Source organism: Pollicipes pollicipes, unplaced genomic scaffold, assembly GCF_011947565.3.
Source record: "Pollicipes pollicipes isolate AB1234 unplaced genomic scaffold, Ppol_2.1 Scaffold_6686;HRSCAF=7923_pilon_pilon_pilon, whole genome shotgun sequence".
NCBI classification, from domain to species: Eukaryota; Metazoa; Arthropoda; class Thecostraca; order Pollicipedomorpha; family Pollicipedidae; genus Pollicipes; species Pollicipes pollicipes.
In genome coordinates, this window is record NW_023596921.1 from 391,991 (window position 1) to 419,301 (window position 27,311).

General features: G+C 54.3%; 1 protein-coding gene across 1 annotated transcript in view; it reads right to left on the reverse strand.

The window, feature by feature from the left end:
- Nucleotides 1–27,311, reverse strand: part of LOC119107108 (CUGBP Elav-like family member 2) — a gene marked incomplete at its 3' end in the record, with an annotated part of 46,232 nt that overhangs the window by 8,304 nt on the left and 10,617 nt on the right.

Sequence of the window (27,311 nt, forward strand, 5' to 3'; positions counted from 1 at the left end):
TTTCACGCTAGTTTGAAGCAAGTGGCCGACACAGGAAGTTTGTTTTGGACGAGGTAACTCCTCTGTGAAAAACGCAGCCCGGAACTAGTTGACGACAAGACCAAAATTATTAAAGGGGATACCCATCGGCAACTGCTCAGCAGCTCACTTTGCCCCAAGCAGCTTAAGAACAGGCTTATCCATACCTGTAAAGCAAGGACCAAGGCGGCTTGAGAGCACAGTCGCTGCCCGCCTTTGTCGGGCGCGTCGCTGCTCCGCCCCGCCAGAGCACAGGTCCACCAGCCGGCGGCGGCGGCGCGGGCGTGAGCTAATGGCGCGCGTCGCACCGACATTACACCGGGTGGCGGTCCGCGTCAGGTCGTTTGCGGTGCCGTTCGCGCCGCCACCGCCGCAGTTATTTATACGCCGGCCGGGCGCCCATCACGGCGACGCCTCTCATTCCCGCCGCGCGGACTCGCTGGGAGCGAAGGCGCGCGCGCGCGCGGCGGACGCCCCGGCCGAGCTCATCATCCGGTGTAATGAGCAATTACAGCCACTGCTCCGATCCGACGCCACGACCAGTTTTTCCGGATGGAATGGGAGCGGGCGAAATGTTCAGCGGCGCCTGAAGGCGACTGGAGGCGAGCGGGCGGCAGACAGCGCGTCCGCGGAGCGCTGGAGTGGGAGGCGACGCAGTCGACGACCTGGCGGGTCCGCTGAAATGGCCTCAGGCAGTGCTGGAACACTTGCCCGTCATTTCCCGCAGTGGTCTGCAGAAAGTGCTCGCGAAGTATGACATAAACAAGTCCAAAAGCCAGCAGTCTTGTTTACGCTGGGCTTAACTGTCAGCCTAATACTCAGTCAAAACTACTTAAGTATAGCTAGGCATTACCAGGTCCACTCTAACAAGACACATCTGAAGCAAAACATTTTTGGCACACGAAAGGTAACAAACTGAACTGATATGACACGACATTGTAGCCCACTTTGTGGAGCATTGCACAGTCAGACAAATATGTATGCAGGACCCCTTCCCGGAAGCGATCTTGCATGGCCGGTCATTGACGGCTAGCTGGCAACTGGCCATGGAAAGCCAGCCGGAAGGAAGGCAGCTGTCCACGACGTCAGCGTCGACCTTTGCACCGTCATATATTTCGCCAGGAATTAACGTTGAACTAACTTTTGTTCCACGGGGTCGGTCTACACGAACCCGAAACATGATCGGCCCCTAGTACTGAAAAAGAAAATTTCAATGTTCGCAGAGCGTTTCAGGTTGGAATGGAAAGCAACTGCGGCGGTGTAAAAAAAAATGGAGAAATTCCGGCACGCAATAACATCTTTGACAGGCCTGGGAAACGACCAGCTTTGCCCGGTGGCATCCCACAAGAGGCGAATGCGATGCAGCTGGCAGCGTCGATATTTGACGTGGGGTTTGATGAAAATAAAACCGCGGCGTCTAAATCGTAAACATTTCGACGTTCGGTCGACATCGAATAAACGTAGAAAGCGCTCGTGTGCCAGTGTTTGGACGGCGCCGTTCGGCATGCTTTATCAGCCCTGCCGCGCAATGGAGCACACATCAAGCCTTAATGCACCGACGCGGAAGCAGCGGTTTATGCTGAGTAGAGCGCCCAATCTTCCCACTATCTCGTCTAGCTTCGGGGGATCACCGTGCGCGAGCGTTTTGTCCGGCGCCGGATCGTGCGCATAGTACCACAGACGGCTCCGGCGACGCTGTCACTCGAACGAAACCGTCGCACGATGGAGAACGGCAGTTCAACCATGCTCAATGTGAACGGGATGTATAAAACGGCATCTGAGCTAGCTGGTGATAGCCCTTCCACGTTTGCACGACTTGGGCCTGCAGTCTTCTTCCTATTTTGATAAATAGGACGGAGTGATGATATGAGGCTGGATTTAACCGGCAATTCTTACGAAACATCTGTCACTAAAAACGTGATGTTAAACATCATTGAACACCTTGGAAAACTTCGGAGACGACTCCATGCCAAAAGTTTGCTTTTCTACCCGTCAACTATTTCGAGGCATTCAACACATTACTAGTTACGAAAACGATGTCACATATAATAAACTAAGTCCAGCTCGGACGTCTGTATCAGGTTCCATCAAATTGGCTGTCAGAAACATTGCTGACATCATCACCAGTGCGAACACCATTGTGGCGGCGGAATGGATCTCCTCTATCCAGCCTCTACTGCCATTCTCCTCTTCCAATTGTGTCAACACCAACCACTCTGAAACGCCGAGCAAAAAACTCGAGACGGGTGCCCAATTGGACTCCCATCGTTGCGTTTCACATCGTAAATTACATCAGCGGAAGCCTTCAAAAACATCTCCTGCCACATGCTTCGAAATTTTCCGTGGGACGCATCGCCTGCATCTGCAATGGTGGTCACGCCTTGGACCACTCCTGGTGGACGTGGCTAATGTATTCCATTCAATTTCGGCTGCGCGTATCCGTCTGTTTCGGCGCCGACTGGCGGCTCGGATTGCCGCCGCGAACGCAATCTCCCTACTCGGAGACAAATGGCTGGCCGAGCGGACACTGCACCGAGCGCCGACACTCGAGCTGATTCGATGCAGCAAAAACGCCGCTGCCTCGTGACCCGGCGCGCGCCGCTGCCAGGTCAACGGCGGCCGCGGCGCCAGCGTCGAGGACGACGCGCGGCGCCGTCGGCGGCGCCGTCGGCCGCGACGGCCAATCGCCGGCCGGGGATTGTGACGCCGATGAGTTGGCAGCGCCGCCGGGATTAATCAGGCAGAGGCGGCACTAATAGCCGCGATCGCCGACTTCATTCCGATCGGTGCTCGTTGCGGCGGCCGCTATAAATTATGCAGGCGGCGGCGGCGGCTGCGGGTCTCTCCGGGTCAGCTGCCGCCGTCTCGGCCGCTCCGTCTCCCAGCCGTGTCCGTGACGACGGGCGGGATTGAGCCGATTGCCCGCCGGCGGCCGCGACACGAAAAAGGCGGCGGCCCGTCGGACAGCGAGGGACTTCTGGCAGCGGGTCGCGGGCATCGCGCGCAGAAATCAATCAGCAATCGCCCCCGGGAACGCCGGAAACGACGCCGAAATTATCTCCCGCCCTGTGCAAAAACCGCATCACGTAGCTAGTCCCCGGATATTGAGGCCCTCCTGAGATGAGCCATTATTGCGACGAGGCCTCGAGCAAAAATATGTGCGCGAAGCTCCGGGGAGCGCGGCATGTTGACGACGGACAGGGGCAGCCGGGTAATCTGCGCCCTCCGTCATTGGACACAGCTGGTGCGCTTCGAGTGTCGCCGTCTGCTGGCGACATTGTTCCTGTTAGACACCAAGATGGTGCGTAATAATAAGGACATCTGCTATCATTGACGCTTTAAGGTTATGAGCAATTTAAGGCAGGTCAATTAGCAAATCGAGGCAGGCATGTAGTCCTTGGTAAAAGGCTGAGCAGAGTGAATTAATTGGAAGAGCTTGCAAGAGCAAACGCTTGTTTAGAGTTCGCGAATAAACTGTGCTAAAATGCACCTCGTAACTCAAACCATTCCTTTCGGCTGCTGTTTATGTGCAATCACTTTCAGGCGTGCAAATGGATTACCAGGTGTCTTTGAACTCCTACAACGTTTCTGGGAAATATAGCGTTCATGCCGTCCTTGGATACCCATTGGATGATCGGCATTTTCTGTTCAAAATGCCAGACCTAGACAGCATTTCATGAAACTCCGACGTTTTTACACGTGTCGAATTCCCCAATACAGTGTAACACATGTCACAAAGATACAAACAGACTTTAGATAGGAGGTTAAGGTCCCGTAGTACAGATTTTCGCCAAGAGATTGAAAGGAGGTATACACAAAGCTACTTTACCCTCCTGCAGAAGGATTGAATGTCCAAGCCACTCACGCGAAGGAAACAGTCGTTCGATCCTTTCCAAATCACCCCATGCGCCTCTCCGTTCCGAAATTCGTCCAATCAGCGCCTCCGCTCAACTTCGTGGCCTACACCACAGCCCATTCCACCAGTAATTTCCGCACGCTAATCGAACACGCAAGTCCACTTGGCCAGCGGCGGTAAAAAGCTGCAGCCAACGGCGGTAGATGAGTTACGATCGATACGGCCGGCTTTATACGCCACTTTTCCGTCCATGACAGGCCGAGCGTCCCAGCGCGCCCGGTGGCCACAGGGGGAGGTCGGGCCGGAGCCCACCACACGACCGTGGAGCACTTGACGTTCGGCAGCGAGATGCGCAGCGATATGCGGTGTCACCATCTGGCCATGTTTTCAGAAGTGCGCCTTTAAAGAACGCCGCGTCAACTCAAGCGCACCCTAACTCACGTTGTTCATTACAAAACCGTTCAGGAAAAGTGAAAATAGCGGGGATAAGGGAATTTCCATATGGGACTATCTCGTCGGAATTTCACAAACGGTGTAGACAGCTTCCATTTAATTGGAGCTGTCTGTTTGGCATGCAAACAAGTGGCCAAAGTGGAGCGTAAAAGAACGGGAAGAAACGCGTTTGAGAACCACGTGAAGTGCAAATCAAAAGTATATTTGTCTCCAGATACGAGCATGCGTGATATTGATCAAGGCTGATATCGCTCTTCTTTTAAGCCTTGCTCTTACTCCACATGCATTCCATGGTTAAGGTTCTTCAACGAGAACACTGACGGCCTGGCGGCTATTCTAAACGTATTAAAAGATCAGCGAAAATAAAACTACACATCCTCCGTAATTTGGATTTATTTGAAACGTTGATATGCATTGAAATGGAGCCCAGGGTACGAAGGCGGGTAGGGTGAAATGTATTGGCATCGCGGGAACATGACCAACGTATTCTGCCGTTCACAGGCGAGACGTTGTCATCCGCGCAGCTGGCAACTCATTTTACAAGGGACTGTATTGACACCAGTGATAGCATTCGAGCCAGCATCGAACCCCTGAAGCCAAAGCCGGATCTTCAGTGGCGCTCTAAAGCACTTGGCGCTTATCGGGATGTCCGAGGACTTTGGTCCAACAGAGGAACAAAAAGTCAACAGACAGATAAAGCAGCAAAACACGCCAAAACGGAAGCGACATCCGGGGAGTCGGCCGGTGGGAAGTTTACGTCGACTGAGAGAAAACGAGAATATGGGATCCGAGCTCACGCTTCAGACCTTTTCAGCGCTACTGCACGAATTATTGCTGAAAACTGGGTCGATGACAGCTCCGTGTTAAAGGAAACGTTCCGCATTAGAAAATAGTGAGGCAAGCGGCGCATATGATGAAATAAGTTTCCTTATATCTATCGGTATAATTTCAAGTAGAAAAGATTGCGTTGGACAACCAGCTGCACCAATTGTTTCTATTGCACCAATTCGTGCTCAAAAACTGAGTCGACGCGAGCTCCGTGTCAAAAGAAAATGTTCCACATCTGGAGACAATGAAACAGGCATTATATATGATGAAATAAAGTCTCACATCTATAGATATATCGTTAAGTACAAAAGATTGCTTTAGACAATACAATTTCTACCATTTCGTTAACATGCTTCCCAATATATCACTGATTATGTGATGGAGTGTTTGTACGACGTTGAGATGCTGCCAAATTAGCCGTGAGAAATTACCGCCCTAGTAATTATATGTAGTCCTTCAACTACCCGAGAGATGGCACAGTGCCGAAAGGGTCTGCTGAGCCACATATTGTGCTGTGCTTGTGTTTTGACCCTTTTTCGCAGTGCTCTTGCCTTTTTGTTCGTAAGTCAGAGAAGTTTGCTTGATTTCACATACTCCGTTACGGTGTCATTCTCAAATTGTTTGAGCCTGTCTATTTCCATAATAGCTGGCAACTATGTCCAGCTTTTTATTTCATGCAGCGTTAAACATGATTAGTGACTGAAACTTACACAGCTTGATCGACACCGATTGAAATCCAGACGACGACCACGAAATTTGAAAACTGTGTTCACGGGCACGATATCTGAGCGCCTCGAAGATAACATTTTTATTGGTCTTGTCCACGAATGGACAATGAAAAGGCAGGATTTGGATGGCGTGGTTATGCGTCATGTATGCCCAAGTGACCTTGAAATAGTCTGCGCAAAATAGTCTGCACGTCTTTGCGGGCGCGTGGGTGAGAAACTACAATATTTTAGATGTTTGAAAGGACAGAGCTGTGAGGTGTAATGAATGCTCTTCAAAATGATTGTCAGTTCAAAAAACCCTACGTGGAAAACTCTCATGCGAATGCATTCATCGCATGTTCTGAATCAACTTCATCCGGCGCGCGGCCTGTCTAAAATATTATTTGTCGTCCACTTCCAGTTATAACAAAAAAGGATGTATTTTGTCCGTATTCTTAGAAAGTTTCATACACAGATTGCCGAGAAATCGTGGTTACGAGTCTGCACTTCACAAGGGCAGCAAAAGTGACCTTATCTGTAAAAGCTTAACCTTATACTGTGGGAACCTTCCATGGGGTTTTTCTACTTAGCTATATGCGTTTTCAGTCAGGATATTTCTATCCGTTGCCTTCATGGCCCACCGACGTACCTCTCCATCCTGGATGTGTCCGTGGCTACACCTCATGCAAATGTAAGAACTTTTAAAAATACGACACATGAACGGCCTGCGAGACACCTCCGAATATCCTATAAATATAGCTGTATTGGTCACGTTTCGTTGTCATGGGATTAGATCATTACGTACGGCCTTACTCAAGGACTTCCTTGCTCAAGACAGGGCTAGTTTATTGCTATTCGGTGAAAAACCCAGACAAGTGCTAGTAAAAGCTGATGAATTACTTTGTCTCTAACCTACACTTGAAGGCGCAACCATCCTCATGTTAGGTAGGTTCGTGCATGCGATAACACTGGCAAAGTGTCGCGGACCATGACGAGAACTTGTGCGATACATGCAACTATATTGCAGGTGTTCGAAGCCTTGGTAACACAGCTGTCATCTATCACATGTCATTGGTAACAAAACACAGCTATCATTTATCCCAGAAAGATAAAACCATACTCCCATCGAGGCATTTTGTCATAAAATCAGTCTCGTGAATGCATAAATATGCCGGAGGGATCTCGGTATACATCACTGAGATTTCCATTTCGACGAACACTGGCACGTCCCAAATTGCATTTTAATCTCTGGCTGATCCGGCCTCTTGAGGGACTTGTCTATGCCGTACGTGATAAGTCTTTTCAAATATTCTAATTGGATCTGCCGGAGTTGGAGCCCGCCTCGACCCGACGGCAGGCCGGAGTGGTGGGACAGGAGGGAGGCGTCGGAGCCGACGAAGCTGGGACGGGAGATGAGGGAGGCGTCGGAGCCGGCGAAGCTGGGACGGGAGATGAGGGAGGCGTCGGAGCCGACGGGGCTGGGACGGGAGGTGAGGGAGCCGTCGGGGCCGACGGGGCTGGGACGGGAGGTGAGGGAGCCGTCAGGGCCGACGAGGCTAGGACGGGAGATGAGGGAGGCGCTGGAGCCGACGAGGCTAGGACAGGAGATGAGGGAGGCGTTGGAGCCGACGGGGCTGGGACGGGAGGTGAGGGAGCCGTCAGGGCCGACGAGGCTAGGACGGGAGATGAGGGAGGCGCTGGAGCCGACGAGGCTAGGACAGGAGATGAGGGAGGCGTCGGAGCCAACGGGGCTGGGACAGGAGGTGAGGGAGCCGTCGGGGCCGACGGGGCTGGGACGGGAGGTGAGGGAGCCGTCAGGGCCGACGAGGCTAGGACGGGAGATGAGGGAGGCGCTGGAGCCGACGAGGCTAGGACAGGAGATGAGGGAGGCGTTGGAGCCGACGAGGCTGCGATGGCAGCGGAGGGGCCTGAGATATTGGGCCCGACGAAGGGGCCGGGATCAGGAGATCAAGTGCTATGCTGGGGTACAGCATGCCCGTTTAGTACATATCTAGACAAGATGAATGTATGTCCATTCACGGGATCAACATCGGCAGTACGCTGCTGTCGGTACCACCAATGCTCCTAGTGTAACTGGCATGTGCAAAGGAGTGGATACTTTATACTGATATATAATAGTTTGAATGGTGTTGGATATCTTCATCATCCAGCTGCCCGCTGACGCAAAGCCGTCTGTTACTCCTGCGAACCTGCTGTAGAGGAGCTGCAAAAGAACTAAACTGTTGAGTGTGTGCAACTCTTTTTTCCCAAAATTGTATTCAACAACCGATAGTAGAACACTGTCAAATCGGAGACAACGAATGGTATGGACAGTTGCGTCACCCATAACCTTTAGATCACGGTCATTTGTCATTTGAACGGTTCCTTCCGCTCCCGATAAAACCCCCACCGGAACATCCCGAGAACCGTTCAGCTGGAACTCTGCCGGCGCCCTTCAGACCGGGCTTATTTTCCGAACGAGGGTGCCATATTGATCCCGTCAAATCCACGGAGGGCCGCGAATGATTCGAGCATCGCAGCCCGAAGGCGAAGTTCGCAATCCCGAACGGAAGTTCCCGTCGTGATCGACATTTGTAACGGCCGAATCAATGTCGCTGTTAACCTACGTCCCTGCTCTGCATGGAAGGATGATAATGGTAAATGCTCGAAAAGACACAGCCTTTTTTCAGCCAAAGTACCTTTCAGCCACTTCTGGGGTGATGTCCGCCTGACATTGAAGACTGAGGCAAACGTGGGACCAAAGCCTTACCCAACAGGTTCATAGCTCTATCCATGTACTTAATGGTCATAGCTCACACTACCTCGTCCTCAAGCAGCTGATCTCCTATCTCCGGTCCCCGTTGCTGCGCTAACGCTGTGTCCACCGGCTTTACAGCCCAGACTTGAGCCTGCTGGGGTCGTAAAGAAAAGCAAATTTAGCATGAAGATTTTCCAGAGGGCGAGGCGAGAGTGTGAGAGCACAATGTCGTAAATTTGCTGGTCGATAAACCGCTAGGCCGCACACATAACGGCGCCGTATTCATTTTCTTAATTAGCGGCAAGCTCTCAGAGCAGCTGATGACCATGTGCTCTCCCGCTGCCGACAAAATGAGAGCAAGATAAACGACGCCGCTCCAGAGCCAATAGCATCACCGCCCAGGCCTCTGCCGGCCCTGAGGAGCAATAATCCTCCCGCGCAAACTGGGCGAAGGATGGCTCGAAAGCCACCGCAAGAGCGGATCAAACCCTCCCCGTGCGCCGACGGTCGTCTGGGAGAGACCCGTAGACGGGATCCACCACAGAGCGCGGAAGGCGGGTGTCGCGACCAGAAGAGGCCCGTCCATGTCTCCGCCACGCCAGACGGGCTCAGTCCCAGGAGTGGGGCAAGCGTCATCGGGCTCAGTCCCAGGAGCGGAGCAAGCGTCATCGGGCTCAGTCCCAGGAGCGGGGCAAGCATCATCGGGCACACGAGTCCCATGTTGGGTTTGAGTGTGTCCATGTCGGGTTCAAATTTCCATGTATGATTACACGCTCGCAATCGGCATTACGCGTCCCATGTCAGAGGCACATGATCCCGAGTGACCTCTCAGCTCGCACACACCTAAATTCACAACGCCATCTCATCAAGATCATACGTTCCACGCTGGAATCACGCATCCCATGTCTGGATCGCACGGGATTCGTATTCGGCATGTCGCGTAATCCACTGCGTCAACAGCTATCTACCGACGACTCGTGCGGCGCGGAGAATAGCTCCTCCCACCGTTCCCCTTCATCAGCGCAGCGACGTCGGATGATCCGGACCGTATTATGGGCCTCTCTGCCTCTCTTCATCACCCTCCGCCAAGCTCCCTGCAGGAACTGTACAGAGGCGGCACCGGGTTCGGATTAACGCGCGCAATTGCGCATCGTTCAAAAAGCCGTCAACCTTTACTGCTTGCATAAAATATGCGAGCATCGGCTGCACGAGTATGCCTGGATGCTTGGTTTTCGATGTGGTCTCTGATACGGCTACATTTTCTCAACCTGTGCTTTCATATTCAAGATTTGGTGGTTACCTAGTGCTTTCCTGAAGCTCGTACACAACATCCAAGCGCAGCATAGCATGAAAATGCAGCTGGAAAACTGCCGTGCATGGGAGCGCCTCGGCTTGTCCACTCAGGAGACCTATCAGGACACGCAGTGGAACAAAGTGAGAGGGTACGTGGTGGAAAGCGCCCTTAAAACGTCAGTAGTCCACCAGAACTTCAAACATGTGATGCTCTCGCGAACCAAATTGAGATTATTCACCTGTTGTAGCGATAATCTTGTCCGCTGAATACGTTGGCTAGCTTGCTTCAAGACCCCATATGCCATCAATCTACAGCACCATTTCTTCCACCTGCCAGGCTTGAATCCTACGGGCTCTTATCGCACCACCAGCCAATCGGAATCCAGCGGACGCAAGATGCATTCATTCGCAAAACTCCACCACTCATCATCTTTTGAGCATGTGGAAGTGGCCCAATGCGCTACACTGGAGGCACCACGCGACGTTTAAGCATATCTGTCCCCACAAGGATCCAGTTTTCGGACCGATGTCTTCCGTTTCACGAATGGCGTGTCCTTTGTGTTCAGTTCGCTTGGCATGAGCCTTTCCAGCCACATCCCATGTGCCCCGTTGTGAGGGGAAACGTGATTTAGAATGGCGATGTGGACACTGGGGCTCAGTGTTTAGCCTGCTCAACGATAACTCGATGTCTTAATCGAGCGTGCCGTTAAGATCCACTGCAACAGACGCCTTCTGGATTTAAGGAGGTTTCATCGAAGATGTTGTGAATCATTGCAGATATAAGGTATACAGTAGTGAAGATCACCAACGATCCCACCATAGCAAAGCTTCTCCACGATAAACATCTCACTTTGCGCCACTGCTTGTGATGTTGGATCCAGGTGGGCGATCTGAGACATTTCCCAGTGCCTGTTGACGCAGCTGTTACATCAAAAAGCACCGTTTGGAATCAGATTTAGTGCCAACATAATTCCACCACCCACCTACAGTACTGCCTTATTCTCGGCGACAAAAGCGCACAGATGTCATGACACATCTTATCAATGCGATGCGATGACACATCTTATCAACCCAGCGATGTGATCGGTTCACATGCGTACAATTTGGTTGCTAAGCTTATGGAGTGGAGTGAACTCACATCATGGTCGGTCCCAAATTTCGTGGGTTGGGTGGAAGCTGTCGCAGCAACTTCAATTTGCCCTGGCAAATGACATGGGTGCACGTAACAGTTATTCAGTGCACTCAAGCCGCTTCTCGCAGCACTCGTCAAATCGATTCTCAGGAGCCATCTGGCTTGATCGATTCCGAGGAGTGCATCGCTTTTCCGCGCCGAGTACGGACATCCGTCTCTGACAGAATGGCGAGGTGGCCTGCGTCCAAAGACCACACGTAATCAGCATACTCCTGCCGCCCTCCTACGTCATAGTCAGCTGACGGGTGGTGGCATTATGCGATCTGGGCTGCTACAGCGGCCCTGTGCCCGCGGAGGCCCCTCGCCCGCAGCGGCCCTTCGCCCGCGGCGACCCACGCGCGGAGGCCCTACGCCCGCAGCAGCCCTACTTCGCCCGCGGCAACCCCACGCCTGCGGCGACTACAACGACCGCGGCAGCCAACGCTCGGGGCGGCCCTACTACGCCCGTGGCGACCCCCACACCCGCGGCAGCCCCACGCCTGCGGCGACCCTACTACGCCCGCAGCAGCCAAGGCCCGGGGACGACCCTACTACGCCCGCGGCAGCCAATGCCCGCGGACGGCCACACTACGCCCGCGGCGGCCAATGCCCGGGGACGGCCACACTACGCCCGCGGCAGCCAATGCCCGGGGACGGCCACAACGCTCGCGGCAGCCAATGCCCGGGGGACGGCCACACTGCGCCCGCGGCAGCCAATGCCCGGGGACGGCCACACTACGCTCGCGGCAGCCAATGCCCGGGGACGGTCACACTACGCTCGCGGCGGGCCCTACGCTCGAGCCCTGTTGCCGACAACAGCGGCCTTCGCGGTCGGCCCTGCCAGGGAGGAGATGGCATCAGTGTTGGGAATGTGGGACTGAACTCGACATTACAGCACACAACAAACCGACAAACGTGGCACCACAAGCATTTTCATAGGCAATTCAATGCTTCCGGTTCTGGGGTGAAAGCCTGCTAAAAGCACACAAACGTGTGTTGAGGTCGGCTTTTTCCGGCGCGGAACGCGAACCGTTTAACAATGTCGAACCACTCCGACACGGTTGTTTCATACTTAATATCACACTGTCCGCTGGGGTTTCAGCGCAGATTACTGTGGCTGTACTGATTAAGCTGCGCGTCTGGGAAACCAAAGGTATGACATTGAGTTACCCGCGGTGTCCGCCCTTCTTGCCATGTTGAGAGGCCGGCGACGCCATATGGCCTCAGCTGCTGAGTGTGTTGTAAAGCCCTAACGACAAACCAGGTCTAAAGGTGACACGGGGCATGCCCTGTTAATCACAGTGCACAGTCTGCTTTCGACAGCTCGTGAAATCCATGATGAATGGCTAACGATGTTAAAATGCCTTCCAGTGACGAAACCAACCGCAAGCGATCATGCTGCCACCGCGATCGACGGCGCGTGTCGGCGAGGCCTTGAGGAGCGAGCACCCGAGCGCATTCCAGTGACCAGGTATCGAATCTGTTTCGACCTATTTCGTCATATTGAGTCTACCTCGAGCGATTTCAAATATGCGAGGTTCGTTTCCAGCAGGCAGGTCTGCCCCCGGCGATTTAATGTGGTACCGAACATGTTTCTAGCAGGGCTTGCATGTGCATGTCTCAAGCGAAAGACGCAAATCTGGGCGGGCTGGAGAGAGCCTGACTTCACTCGGCCCGACTGAGGCTACACAGTGCCGTTCAGAAGACTGGGTTCGAGCCGAGCGGTACGCCGAACGTTAGCGACAAACTACTGTGAACAGGTCACCACTGCAGGCTGCGTCTTAAGAGCACTGGAGAAGGAGCTTGCGGCAGCAATAGTTACGTAAGGAGGTGTTTTTTCTGGGGGCCGCGCGACAGCCAACACAATTTTAATATTCTCGGACTTGCATCGCCACAATTCACGTATTCCACATAATTCCGCCGCAGTGGTTTGACAACAGTATACTCCATCGACAAAGCTGTTATGGCCTATCTCACCTCATGACCTAGAACGGCACCTCCTTGTAAGGGCTGCATAACAAGACAAGTCAGGAGTAACTTTCTTCTATTATAAGAGGGAAGTAAAAGTCACGTCCTGCGGCGTTGCATGAAATCTGGATAATCAGAAAGCTTCGACGTCCGTTCAGAGAATTTACCGAACCGCCACAGCATAAACATCGCATGGGCCTCAAGCTGCCTGTTGTGCCTGGCGTGTTTGATTAAGTGCACCCAGGCGGCGGTGATTCCACCCGTAAGACCCCTCGGCCCGGCGCGCCACCGAACGAACCACACAGTCCGTGGCCGGCCGGGCGGACCTGACCCCTGGTGGCCGAGGGTCGGGGCGGGGCGGGTGGGAGGCGCAGGTGCACCGGCTCTCGACCAGCAGTGACTTGCGCGGCCGACCGGCGGGACTGACCCCTGGTGACCGAGGGTCGGGGCGGGGCGGGGCGAGTGGGAGGAGCAGGTGCACCGCCTCTCGACCAGCAGTAACTCGCGCGGCCGACCGGCGGAAGGCGCCAGCTGACGGCGGTCCAGCCGCCGCTGGCTGCAAATAGCCGGCTGTCGCTGGCCCCGAACGCGCCGCTGCGGGCGCCAGCTGACCTGGACCTCTTGTCCGGGCCTCATGGCGGCAGCGGCGGCGGCAGCGGCGGTCAGGTGTCCTGATGGAGTGATCGAACCAGAGATTCCATAGGGGCATGTAATGCCCCCCCCCCCCCTCCGAGGTGAGCGGTGGGAAGCAGCCAAGAGTGGAACGCAGACGGGCTGGGTGAACAAACGGCATTATACCTGAGTACGCACGGAGCCTGACGCGGCAGCGGGGGCGTGCAGCAAGTGTCACACAGCGCGAGTATAGGGCGCCGCGCGCCTGCCTCCTCCGCGCTCGGGGTCACCCCAGGCGTGCCGGCGATGGCGGTGGAGCCGCCTTGCTACAGGTCGTCCGGGGCCACCGGTGAGACCCAACACTGAGACATTGCCGCGCGGGGCGGCGCTCGGGACACGGCGCTGATGGATGGTGGAGGTCTGCAAACACCATTGATCGTGTCACGAGCACTATTTGCCAACAGACCGCCGGCCGGGCGGAGGAGCTCGCGGCGCGCGGGTCCGCCGCCGGCCGACGACACGGCTGGAGACCCGCGCGCTCCGACTGAGGTCCACGGACACCCCGGGGCACTGATCTGTGGCTGGGACGCGGCCGGGGTCATTTGGCATCCCGCCTCACAGCGTGGCACTGCGGGATAACACAAATGGACCTCGGACTGTTTTCACAATGGAAACGACGCTGCTCTTGCTGAGCGGCACTCTGTTGTGATCTGTCCAACCGTTCAGTCGGCGCAGCTTCCATGCAGTCTGAGCACTGCCTATACATCAAAGTCATGGTCGGGTTTCGTATCTGCACGTAAATTACGTGCTGAGGACGAGACGAATGCATCGGACCGCTGCCCCATCGCACAGCGAAGACACCAGTTTTCGCGGATCGTGACAGGGAATGTCGGCGCTGTCTTACCAGCTGGCTGCCCGCCATCTTCGATGGCACCGACTGGTTGTGTTTATTTTCTTTCATCCGGTGACTGCCAGCTGTTCGCGTAGACAACCTACAACAATGTCCCAAGTCGGCACGTTTTTAGATTCTCGATTGGGGAAAATCAAACGCTAACCTGAGCAAACAGATAACAAAGTGGAGAGAAAACTGAAAACGTAATTCCTTTAGCATCCAATTCATTTCCCTCCGCTGCTCTTTTCGTGGAGTTACGAGGGAGAGCACGGCTGTAAAAACGTCAAGATCGCGCATCAAAAACGCTGGCAATCAGGGAGTGATCTCAGAAATCAAACGCATTGCCAGCAGCAAAGTCAGTCGGCGAAAAACGGAGCTCACAACATATATCCATTCGTGCTGAAAAATGGTCACCGGAAATCGGTGGAAAAGCGTCGTGCCAATCAGCTGACCTGGCCGACGACATAATGCTCAGATAACTGGTGCTCAGGCGGTCGCTGATGGATTAGATCAGCCTCAGACAGCGTCAGTGTTGAGCACAACAAGCCGTCTGAAGCGCCTTAGAAGACATACGGGCAGGTTCGGGATCAAAATGAGAGGCGGGGATGACAGGCACAGGATTTCTAACACGCGTTGAGGCCTTGCACTCCCCACCCCAGTTAGGTGTCTTATCTGGCGGACATGCAGGACGATTATACGCAATGTAAGGACAATGCAACATTCTCATTCAGCCTCTGTCGCTAGCTGACTGGAACCCGGTAGTGTCGGTACGATCATGGACAGCGCAGTGGTACGATCTTGCGACAAAAACGATGGCAACAGGCACGATTCGCTTGTGCTTTATTTGGCGACTAAGAACTCATTTTGACTCCACAGACGAATACGATCCTAAGGTACCTATCAATCCATTCATATAATGTTCACGAACTTACAAGATGGTGACCCTTTGTTACTTTGCCAATAAGCAGCTATGGTTAAATCTGGCAGCATCCAGACGAATGGCAAAAGCTCTGACGCTTGGTTACAGGTTAGGCCATACATCGTCAGCTTCCGTATTTCTGTGGTGTACGTCCTTTAACGGAATGCTGAGGCGATAGCATCCGCCATTCCGCCTATAGTGGGACAGAGGTCAACAAACGTACCCACGTAGGCAACCCTGCCTGCGTGCCTATAGACACAGTCCTGGCTGGCGCCCGCCATCGACAGCTGGGGGGCCGGCTCTCACCAAACAGCCGACTGAGCGGGCGCCAAACATCCGGGCCCGTCCGAGGCGCACGTCCGGCCCGTCGGCGGCGGCGGACGAGAACGACCCGCCACAAAGGGCGGCGCCCGCCTCCCGCCGGCGCCCGGCGGGGGGTCGGGCCCGGGAGGGATCCGGAGCAGCGCCCCGGCGGAGGGGTAGAGCAAACGACGAAGCCCGACGGGGCCCGGGGCCCGGGGCCTGGTGCGGGATCCGGAGCAGCGCCCCGGCGGCGGGGTATGGGCAGGCCCCGGAGCCCGGCTAGGGCTCACCAGAACAGGTCAGAGGCCGGCTGCGGACGGCGAGTGGTACTATGTGTCGCGGCGCTTTTAGTAATGAAGGCGGGAGTTTATCAAGCTATACGGCCGCCTTATTATCGTCTGTAAATGCAGACTGAAGCCAGCTGCTTAGTAACATCACAGCTGAGGTGCCTGTGCTCCAAACGCCTCTGAAATATTCACCGAGAACATTCAGGCCTTTAAAAGTTTGACCTCGCTGGTAAGTGATTCGATCTAATCGGAGCGATAATTCTTCCCGCTAACGTCATTGGACATATCTGTGACGTCACCCGGCGGACATTTATTTATACACCAGTCATCGAAGCTAGCCGACGATCAATCGACCGCGCTCATCGATTAACGATTCAGACCGGTCCTGGAGAACGGGCAATGGTCACTCGCCCTGTTTGCGAAGCAAACTTCAGAACATTTGACATCCACGCAAATGCCACCTTAACCGTAACCCGAGTGGCGTGTGCAAATGCAGCCGCCGTTTTATCGACGCTGATGGCCATCGGCCAACGCAGAGCGCCGTCCACCTCCGGGTGGAGTCGCCGCCCCGTGTTGCACCTGTATTGAGCGCGCCCTGCCAATCCCTGCCGGCGCCCGGCCGGACACCGGTCGACAGCCCCACTCGCCAAACTCGAGCACGACGTTTGATTGCCTCATCAATCAAACATCACGCCTCGGCCGGAATACGTTTTCAATACGCGGCGAGCGCGGCTAATGCGCCTGGCGTCCAGCGGTCGAGTCGAGTCGGCGGATTAACGCACGGGTCGCCCTGGTCAGGCCACCGGCGGGCCCCACTGTGCGTGCGGCTCGCGGGCAAGGCTATTGGATCGGCGGGCTGGTGTGCACCGTCAGCAGACGAGGCGGCCGCAGGGCGGGTTAGCTCAAGTCGGCGCTCTCTCAGAGGGGAGACGTCACCACGCCACCATCAGCACGGCGGCTCGGAGGGGAGACGTCACCATGCCGCCATCAGCCCGCTGGCTCGGAGGTGAGACGTCACCACGCCGCCATTAGCCCGGCGGCTTGGAAGGGAGGCGTCACCACGCCGCCATCAGCTCGACGGTTCGGAGGGGAGACGTCACCACGCCACCATCAGCCCGGCGGCTTGGGAGGGAGGCGTCACCACGCCGCCATCAGCTCGACGGCTCGGAGGGGAGACGTCACCACGCCGCCATCAGCCCGGCGGCTTGGAAGGGAGACGTCCCACGCCGCCACCAGCTCGACGGCTTGGAGGGGAGACGTCACCACGCCGCCATCAGCCCGGCGGCGGCGACACAGTCGGGTGCAGCTGCACCACCCACTCAGACGCCAATACAGGTCGCATTACTCAGTTGTCGATGCTGCAGCTGCCTCGCTAGTGGCGCTTTTCAGCAAACGGAAGTTCATCTGTCCGGCGAAATAGCGACGCATGAGGACTGGCTAAGGTCATTTCTATTGCCGATGCGTGAATATTTGATAACAACTGAACGTACCTCGCGGGCATAATTGATACTGTGTCCGATACCTTTCAGTGTCCCGTGACTACAATGCCTAAGTGAAACGGCAAGTGGGTTTTATGATCGGCTCTAAAACTTTCCGTCAGATTTGAAAACATGCCTCTTGGCCGTTGCTCTTGTATCGTAGGTGCACTCTCCGATTTGAAAATGAATTATTGCTGCGGGCACTTGAATTGCAATCTGCTTTGCTTAGATGCACTTTTCGACTGACGTGCAAACCCCCACCCTTCACACACTCTCACCTCCACCCACCCCATTCATCGTAAAATTATACCATGTCCAGACTGTAAATTGGAATGTCTACCGTATAAAACGGGAAAACACTCGCCAGACGATGATCAAACAAAATGCATACATACTGCAGATTGTTCACAACTTACCTTACGCTCTTTCCCTCGCAGAAGCCTGCCTTGTAGCTTAGCGCTAGATTATTGTACACATATGTGTACAAATAAGGTACACATAGGCCTTGTTTGTGAAATGATCTCGAAGGACGATGGTCTCGAGCGCAATGGAAAATGTCATGCCTTTCTAGAGGGCAACACTTTTCACAAAGCCTTACTTACTGACACCCCTTCCGGAGAATTTCATCGACTATACCGATCATATCATTGTGGCAACGCCCTAACCCTTAGTCCATGTGTCAAGTCTTAAAACAGCTGCTGTCTGAACGACTTAGCGGATCCCGCCGGTGCCATCACCGCCCTAGCCCCTGGTCAATGCATCAGGTATAAGAACGCCTGCTGTTCAAATGACCCCATAGATAGCCATGCCCATCCCCCGAAGCGCTGGTCAATGCATCAGGTCTGTACGAACGAGCGCCGTTTAAACGACCGCGCCGATCCCGCCACCACCGCGCCGCCGGCCGTATGGAGGCACCGGTTCCTCCCCGAGCTGATGGATGGGCGAAGGCTCGCAGTGCCGTCTACCGCCAAACGCCGCCGATAATAGCCGATAACCCGCGCCACCATTCGGGGAGCGAAGCGGCGGGCCTCCACCGGCGGCGCACGGGCGGCGCATCGCTGCAGACCGCAGCACGGCCCGCCGGCGAGCAGGCGGTGCCCGTCTGACGGCTGGCTGCCGTCACAGGGTCGATGGGGTGCTCACGTCTGCTCCAGCGTCAAGTTCGTGTGTGGGGGCGACGAAGCGAACTGTACAGCGCAGCATGCACAGCTGCTGTTTGGAGGCTCGGCGTGCAGAAACGCAGTGCGAGAGCGTACGGTTGGTTTTGAGCACTTCTTTTAGGGACGGTGTGATGTGTTATGCTGTGCTATACCTTGTTATATTGTGTCGTGCTGCGAGTGTTCTATTGTTAAAGTAGTTTGTAGTCTCTAAGACGCACATACCCTGGAATTTGGACCATATTTGTGGGACCCAGGGACATGTGTTAATACAGACTGTGCGACACCATCGCACAAGAACAGGATTCTAGCTTCGACAGTGAAGGGGAAATGCTGATCTATAGGAATTTCATCCCATTCCCTTCCGCTTCACGCGTCTTACGTCAGTTTAGTTAAAGCAGTTTTCATCCAAGAAAGTGAGCACTACACAAGTTGATATAGATCCGTATTTTTAAAGCTCATCTCCGATGGACGTTATCCAATCACAAAATGTACACGCACCCATTCCATTAAAAGGCGAAACACACTCTACCTTTCGCCTCGCTGCACAGAGCCAAAGAAATCGATGCGGCTCTGCGGGCGACAGGGGCTGATCCGGCGGCCCCTGAGGCGAACACAAGACAGCCAGCCGGCCGTCGTCGAAGTCATCCGGGGGGAGGCGCCCGAGGCGGTCCTAATGGCCGGTCCTCCGTAATGGGGGCCGGCTGCGGACGGGCCAGACAATGGCCGGGTCAGCGGGCGATCGGCGCCGCTGTAATTGGCAGTTCGACCCCGGCCGGAGGGGGCGCCGCGCGCGCTTCCGGCCGGGCCGCGGAGCTCAGAGTGCCCCGAGGGCAGGCCCGGTCAGAGGCCGCTCCCCGCCGCCGAACGAGGTCACCGGCAGCGCCCGGCGCGAGAAGGCGCTCTTCGCGCCCGGCGGTGGCTCCCGAGGAAGGGTGGACGAACGCCAGGGCGGGCGGGAGCGTGCTGGGAATCAGTATGAATGGGAGGCGCGGTTGTTGCCGCGGCCGGCGCAACCAGACAAAACTATACGTCAAATTGCTGCGAATCGCGTGCATTCGTACGTAAAACTTCGCACGACGATTGAAATTAGATCCGCGTCGGGATTGGAACTGGTAGACTGGAAGATAATACAATAAATTAGGATGTTCTCGAAGGGGATTCCGGTCAGTAGCCTCCCAATTCCTTAGAAACATAGTATAAAAGGTAATGTGCAACGGGTATAAGGTCCAGTAATCAATTTTTTACAGCACCCAAATGGATGTTCAGGACCTACATGTAGAGGGCTTGACGGAGATGGCTAGAATATAGTTAATTGCTTCAACATGCGCGAAAAAACATAACCTGTCGGAGGACGGTAACCTTCCAATCTGGCTTTAACTCTTACCTACGGCAGTCAAGGTGAGTTGCAGCGTGCAGGTGAGCTGCTATGCAGGCTCGAGCCAAGTCGAGCACAGCGTTCAAACGCTCTGCTGGAACAAGCGTTTTTTTTTCGTTCGATGCACACGTCGATTATACAAAAGTTAGTTTTCCTGGGCGAGTTTTCACTTTTGAACTATTTGTCGAAGAGCAAGGACTAAATAAGAACCCCTAAAGAACGCATAACTCAAATGATTGGCTTTGAAAGTTTGGCTCAATTGAACAAGAACATGGAAGCTCAAACTGTCAACAGAATACAGAAAACACGACGAGACATTTCGCATCCCAAAAAGCGAAAACGCGGTGTACGATCCCTTCACCAGTGAGCTGAAACAACCAAAATACCTCGGACTTCAAAGCCGGTAATGCATCTGGTCGCGGTAAACTGAAGTGGTGGGGGAGGGGGCGGGGATCGGCCCGCCCCACGGCAGTCCGCGGCGCCGGACACCGCTCCAGGTGGCTGTCACTCTGCATGCCAGAACACGGAGACGTCACGGGTCCAGAGCTGGCATCAGAGACTGTTCGAACCTGGTACCAAGGAGTGTCCAGCAGATCTGGCATCAGAAGGTGCCTAGGCTCGGCATCAGAGAGTTTCCAGATATGGCATCGAACCAGGTGCCGAGTGTACAGACTGATGCCGAGTGTCCAGACTCGGCACCAGAGCGTTCAGACCTGGCATCAGAGCGTGTCCAGACTCGGCATCAGAGCGTGTCCAGACTCGGCATCAGAGCGTGTCCGAAGTGGAGGGGCCCACGGAGCGGCGGGAAGGGTGGTGGCCCGACACTCGGGGTGTGACGCGTCTGGTCTTCCCGGGTTTTCGGACTGTCACCATCACAGCCATGTCACCGAGTGTGCTTGAGCTTCGCCTGTGTCACGCGGGACAATGGAGTAAGCTTCGCCTGCATCACACGGGACAATGGAGCAAGCTTCGCCTGTGCAACACACGACAATGGAACAAGCTTCGCCCGTGCCACACGTGCGATGGGGCAAGCTTCCTCTGTGTCACACGGAACAACGAAGCAAGCTTCGCCTGTGTCACACGGGACAAAGGGGCAAGCTTCGTCTGTTCCACACGGAACAATGGAGCAAGCTTTGCCCGCGTCGCAAGGAACAATGGAGCATAGACAAACTTATGCGCGCTCCTGTCAATATGGTGCATGCCAGATAGTCAAAATCAGTTGAATCGCCGGATAACACAAAAATATCAATGCATGTGACTACTGTCAAGAAATTAATGAATCATCACTTGAAGCCCTTAATGCTTTTCAACTAGATATCGGAATGTTTCTTGACGACATTTTACACACATGTCTGTATGAGGGGAGTACTATTCTCTACTTCAAACTGCGCTGACATCACCCTGCTGTCCGTCAAGATGCAAAAGTACCGATCTACAATCAGCATGGTTTAGATGTTTGTTGTGTTGATGTCGCCGTTTAATGCATTCAATACGACACAGCATGTCGTGACACAGGGCAGTGCTACAGCCAGACTGCCTACCAGGCAGTATATTACTAAGCCCATTGCTAAAGAGGTCACTTAATGTGGAACTTAATACGCGCCCGGGTGGCCGGCTAGACACCCTTCGCTCGGGTGGGGGCGGGGTCAACTTGACATCCACTTGATCTCGGAAACTAAAAAAGCTAGAGACACCAAATTTACAAGGTGTCTTGACCTATACGTGAACGCACTTAGATCAAAGTTTGAGCTTCTGAGGTCATGACTTTCAGGTCAAATAAAGTCAAACAAGGTCAAATTCCAGGTTGGTCTCTTAAGTGCCCCAGAACCTAGGTAGCTGTTTCTAAGCAAAAGGTCACAAGCCCATTTAAGGTCAGTGACCTTGTTTGACCTTTTGAAGGTCATGGTGACCCAAATCGCACAACACTGTTCTGAGCTTTGCATTTGAATACGCGACAAAGATACTCTAGGCAGTATGCTCCTAAAGCAAAATGTCGAACCGGGTCATCTTAGGTCAATGATCTGCTCTGACCTCTAAGAAGTCAATAAAAGATTATAATGCGGTTCCTGCCGTCAATAAATTCGAAATGAGCACCACATTGGAAACCATTCTGGAAAAACCTCGGGGGGTCAATTTGACCACCCACCCGGGCACGTGTTAAATATTTGGAATTTTCGTACATTCAGTATTTGTAAGGTCCATGAGCGGGGCGTCCTAAAAGCACTGGGGGATTTGTGTATAACGTTTTTAGGTTTTTAAAGCTTTCGTTGTGAAAGTCGGGTAAGAAGAAGCAGCTTCTGAGAAACCGTAAAGATGGTTCCAATTGCCTGGCAAGTACTCAAGAAGTACTCTATACAGCTAGCCCTAGAGACATAAATCAGGTTGGTTTTGACCTTGGTCTGACCTTCATACCTGACCTTGGGTCAACGTAATTCGCTCATTCAATATTTGCGGTGCCTAAAAAAGCATCTCAAAGATATATGGGTTCGTCAAACACTTCGTTATTGTATCAGTTTGGACGATTCCCTAGCAACTGCCTTCGCTGAAACCATGGCTCGATTTTGACCTGTCATAGGTCAGTGGCCTTACAAAGAACATCTAAATTTGTTAGATAAAACGACCCACTATTTAATTGTCTACAGCTATACAAAACTTTGCGCGGCTACGCCGCACCGTTTGGAAACCATTCTGGAAAAACCTCGGGGGGTCAATTTGACCACCCACCCGGGCACGTGTTAAATATTTGGAATTTCCGTACATTCAGTATTTGTAAGGTCCATGAGCGGGGCGTCCTAAAAGCACTGGGGGATTTGTGTATAACGTTTTTAGGTTTTTAAAGCTTTCGTTGTGAAAGTCGGGTAAGAAGAAGCAGCTTCTGAGAAACCGTAAAGATGGTTCCAATTGCTTGGCAAGTACTCAAGAAGCGCTGCTTTTGTTCCATCCATCCTAATGTATATATGAAATAATAACAATAATATTCATATGCACAATGACATCTCTCTTTTGTGCCTAAGCACAGTCATTACATTTGAAACGTCAGATTGAAAATGCATTGTGATGCGTGTAAAAGCAGGTAAGTAGCACGTTTATTCAAATCACAGATATACGAACATTTGGATATTTTTATCATCATGCTCATTGTTCATCTGCCTTGCAAAACATCTCCATGGCGGTCCACAGAACACCAACGCCATATCCAACTCACAAAACGGTCCACACCTGCCGATTCCTTGCAATTGGTGCGCTCAGCCGCAGAGCTCGTAGCAAAGGAGCCTTCGTCTCTGACTCCGTGATTGTGTGAAGGATATAAATCTGAACGTCCCATAATCATCAACAACATGTGCCAGACAGCGCGTGTTAGGTCTGTTTTTAGAATATCCGCCCGCACTTCAAAAAATGGTATTTCAATAGAAACACCCTGTGGTAGTGCTGCGGCATATATTCTTCATAAAGGTATGCGTCAACGGCTGCATTATCGCAAGATATTCTCATTCCGATATACCCTTCAGTGCAGTGAGGGTTTTGAGTAAGAGCCCGTTATCATGCTTGCCGTCATGATTTAAGTATGCTTTCGTGCATTTCGTGCATGCATTTCGTTCACCCATGCATTAAAACCTGATGCTGTTTTGATACCTGAATTGAACAGAACGAACGATGAGGGCTAGCATTATTAGCAGATGCTTACCAGACACGTTAAAGTGTGGTAATACAACATTAGGCGTCTTGCAACCGAACATGGGAACACAACGGTGGAACGGTTTGAAATCAGGTGAAAATCGCGTGGCTTCACAGGGTCAACCACGTGAAGGTCTTGAACAACGTTGATATTGCCGAGACAATTTTAAGCCAACGTGGCATGATTTTACAACGGCACACTTTGTTTTTTCTTTGCATGGGCATAGCGTAGTGCTGTCACAAGTATGCAATATGTCAACCAAAAGTGTGCAACATTTCCATGAAGTAATAATGCATGCTCTTATATCCATTAAACGCGCACACTTCCCCATCCATCCGGCATGAGTACACATGTGACGCAAATCGTGCAGCATTTGCTTCTGAAGGGTATGTGAAGACAGGTCGCTTGACATGTTATGCGCAGGTTTCCAAAAACCTATAAGTTTGCAGCGGTCCAGGAATTGCAGCCTCAACAAGCACTGAACGCAAGAGAGCATTTTGAAAATAGTGTCCGTGGCCTTATCCCATCTATCTCTGTTTTCAACGTTTCCAGTAATCTGAAGAAAACAGTGCAGACGTGACTCGTACACACGTCAGCAGCGGACGCCCAGCCGGTGGCGTGGGCTCCAGCCCGTGTTTCCGCAGCGAGCTCGCCCTCAGAGGCGGATATCTGCTTTGATCGCCGCTGAAATGGGAGCCATTTCCCCACCCTTCTTCCGGCAAAATTAAGTCAATTTATTTTCTTTTTACGTACCGATCTGTACTTGGCAGAACTACAATGAGGGCGAAAACTTGTGAAAAGAAATCTGCATCTCAGTTCTGCGAAGGAAGAATTGGGTCCACGGAGCCTGTAGGAAAAGATTTGGAAAGTTGAGATGTGTGGACGGATTTATGGGAAATAAACAACAGGGAACGGTTTGAGTTGGCAGATGGAATCTACTAATTTGTATCAATGGCGCTCTCCGGCAAAGTTAAGCAATTTTCCGAGCGAAATATCAAAAATTAGTTCGTAAATTATCACTGATATTCCAAGCAACTGTTCACCGCTTGCATGATGTAACACAGCGCAGTGCTTCTTTCCTATGTTTTGTGAGAAATCCCCCGGGATCAATGGACTCAAGGGATGAACAGGCCATAAGTCATCAGCAACTGGACGACCTTGAACCAATAGGCTCCTATTAGATTCCTTTGGACACAGCTAAGTATATACATACTCCGATTCAGCGTACTTCCAGCGCGTATACCGATAGTGATCCGCCCCGGCTCCCTTTACATCTAAGCTGCATTAAGAGACTCTAATCGTAGCTGGTAAACCCATCTGCATCGGGCCATTGTTTTCTGCGTCGACAGCACATTGACCTGCCACCGTCATCAAACCATCTCTCTGCGAAGTATATCACGGGACCTCCATGCTCCACGCGTCATTAAAAGCCCGGTCAAAGCTGCTTAGATCAGCCCTTTACGAGATAAAAGCAGCGGAGGATTTTGCCTCGGAAGGCTCGGCGGCTGGAGTCTGAGAGATTGACTGGCGGACAAAGCGCTGTCGAGTCTCGCCAAGTTCGGGGCTTAAAGTCGTTGCTGCGGTTGCATGGGCGCATCGCGGATCGCGGAACTTTGGCCGACGGAGTACAGCGCCGCGTCCCAGCGAGTCAGGACACACGGACGGTGTCGTCGTGAGGGTTCACAGCTCCGCCTTGGCTAGGGCCTGCCCCTAGCCCTAGGGCAAGCTCGGCGCTCGTCGAATCTCCCTTTGCCGCGCCACCTGCTAGTCCATGTACAGGATTCCCAGTCAATGACCAACCACTGCATAGTTCATCCTGGGCCGGCACGGACTCGGCGCTCCTGACGCCCCACCTTCCCGCCCCACGTGCCGGTTCACATCTGAGCCCCGACTGGGCGCGCGTTCGACGTCCGCGAGGCCCGCCGTGCCGCGTCGTCGCCGCCGCTGCATTCCCTGGCACATGGCCGGCGGCGGCGGCGGGACGCCGCATCGCCACCTTAATTATTCAGGCGACGGTGGCCGTGTTTTGACAGGCGGGCGCAAGAGTGGCCGCCTGAAATATTTCACTTGCCACGGGGCACTGCTTTCGGCGCCGGCGCTGCTCGCGTGCCGGCCAGCCCATGTCGGCGGCATGCAACGCCGGCGTCCGTCAGCGGCGCCGGTCGGTACGCGGTTTTGTACTTACCGGACGCCCCGGGCAGACCGGACGAATGCGACTCGACACGGCCACCAGTCACCGGTCGGCGCGCATTGTCGACGGAACAATGGCGCCGCATGCCGTATTGGCCCGGGTGCACGTGATCGGACGCCGCGGTGTCCGACTGCAAGCGGACTGCAGGCGCAGGCGCCGGCCGCCGAGGCGCCTGAGGGGTGTCACGGCTCACTGACACCCGGCGGCGTCCCGGTGTCGGGCGCCGGCCGCGGATGCTGACGCGGCGTGGTGCCAAGGCTCCTGAGCAGCAGCGGGAGAGGGCCGCGGCCGGGGACGGCAGCGGCGCTGTGCCGCAGCTGAAGAGGGCAGCGGCCGGGGACGGTAGCGGCGCTGTGGCGCAGCTGAAGAGGGCAGCGGCCGGGAACGGTAGCGGCGCTGTGCCGCAGCTGAAGAGGGCAGCGGCCGGGGACGGTAGCGGCGCTGTGGCGCAGCTGAAGAGGGCAGCGGCCGAAGGCGGCAGCGGCGCTGTGGCGCAGCTGAAGAGGGCAGCGGCCGGGGACGGCAGCGGCGCTGTGGCGCAGCTGAAGAGGGCAGCGGCTGGGGACGGTAGCGGCGCTGTGCCGCAGCTGAAGAGGGCCGCGGCCGGGGACGACGGTGGCGCTAGGCTGCAGCTGAAGAGGGCCGCGGCCGGGGGCGGTAGCGGCGCTGGGTTGCGGCGGGAGAGGGCAGCAGCAGCAGAGGACAACCGCGATGCCGGGCCGCGGCGTGGCAAAGTGAGAGTTGGGAAAGGGCTACCCTGGGCGATGTCATAGCGCCCGGACGGTGGAAGAGCCGGACACTGCATGTATGCGAGGTTCCGACCACCAAGCTTGCAGCGAGAGGCATGAACCCAGCCGGCCACCGAGCCTCCCATCCCCTGTGAGCCGCTGGGCCGCATGCGGCGGCACGGTTCAGCCCATCATGCTGAGCGCTCAAGCAGGGCGTGGACTTGGCGGTCGATCGGGAAGTGTCCGCGGTCGGATCGCACTGCCATGATTTCCCAGAAGGAAGACCGCGCGTCGGCTCGGCTTGAGCAGATCGACCATAGGGAGGATTTATTCATGGCCACATGCGTGCAGGGCATGTCCTCGGCGTGGGCATGCTACCGCTCTCGCAAGTCATCCAGACACGCTAGCAAGATCTCAGACACATTCGGGAAGACGCGAGTGACTTCAGCATCGATAGGTGGGGACGCACATCTTCACCCGTCATACGGCGCACGGATCAGAGCCAATGAAGACCTTACAATGCACGTGGCACCATACCCGGCGATGAGGCTCCGGTATGCATGCGTTGCTGCTGGGAGACAAGGCGCGCCGCCTGCTGCGAATGGCAAGCAAGATACGGCGCGCGCATTCACGTCCAC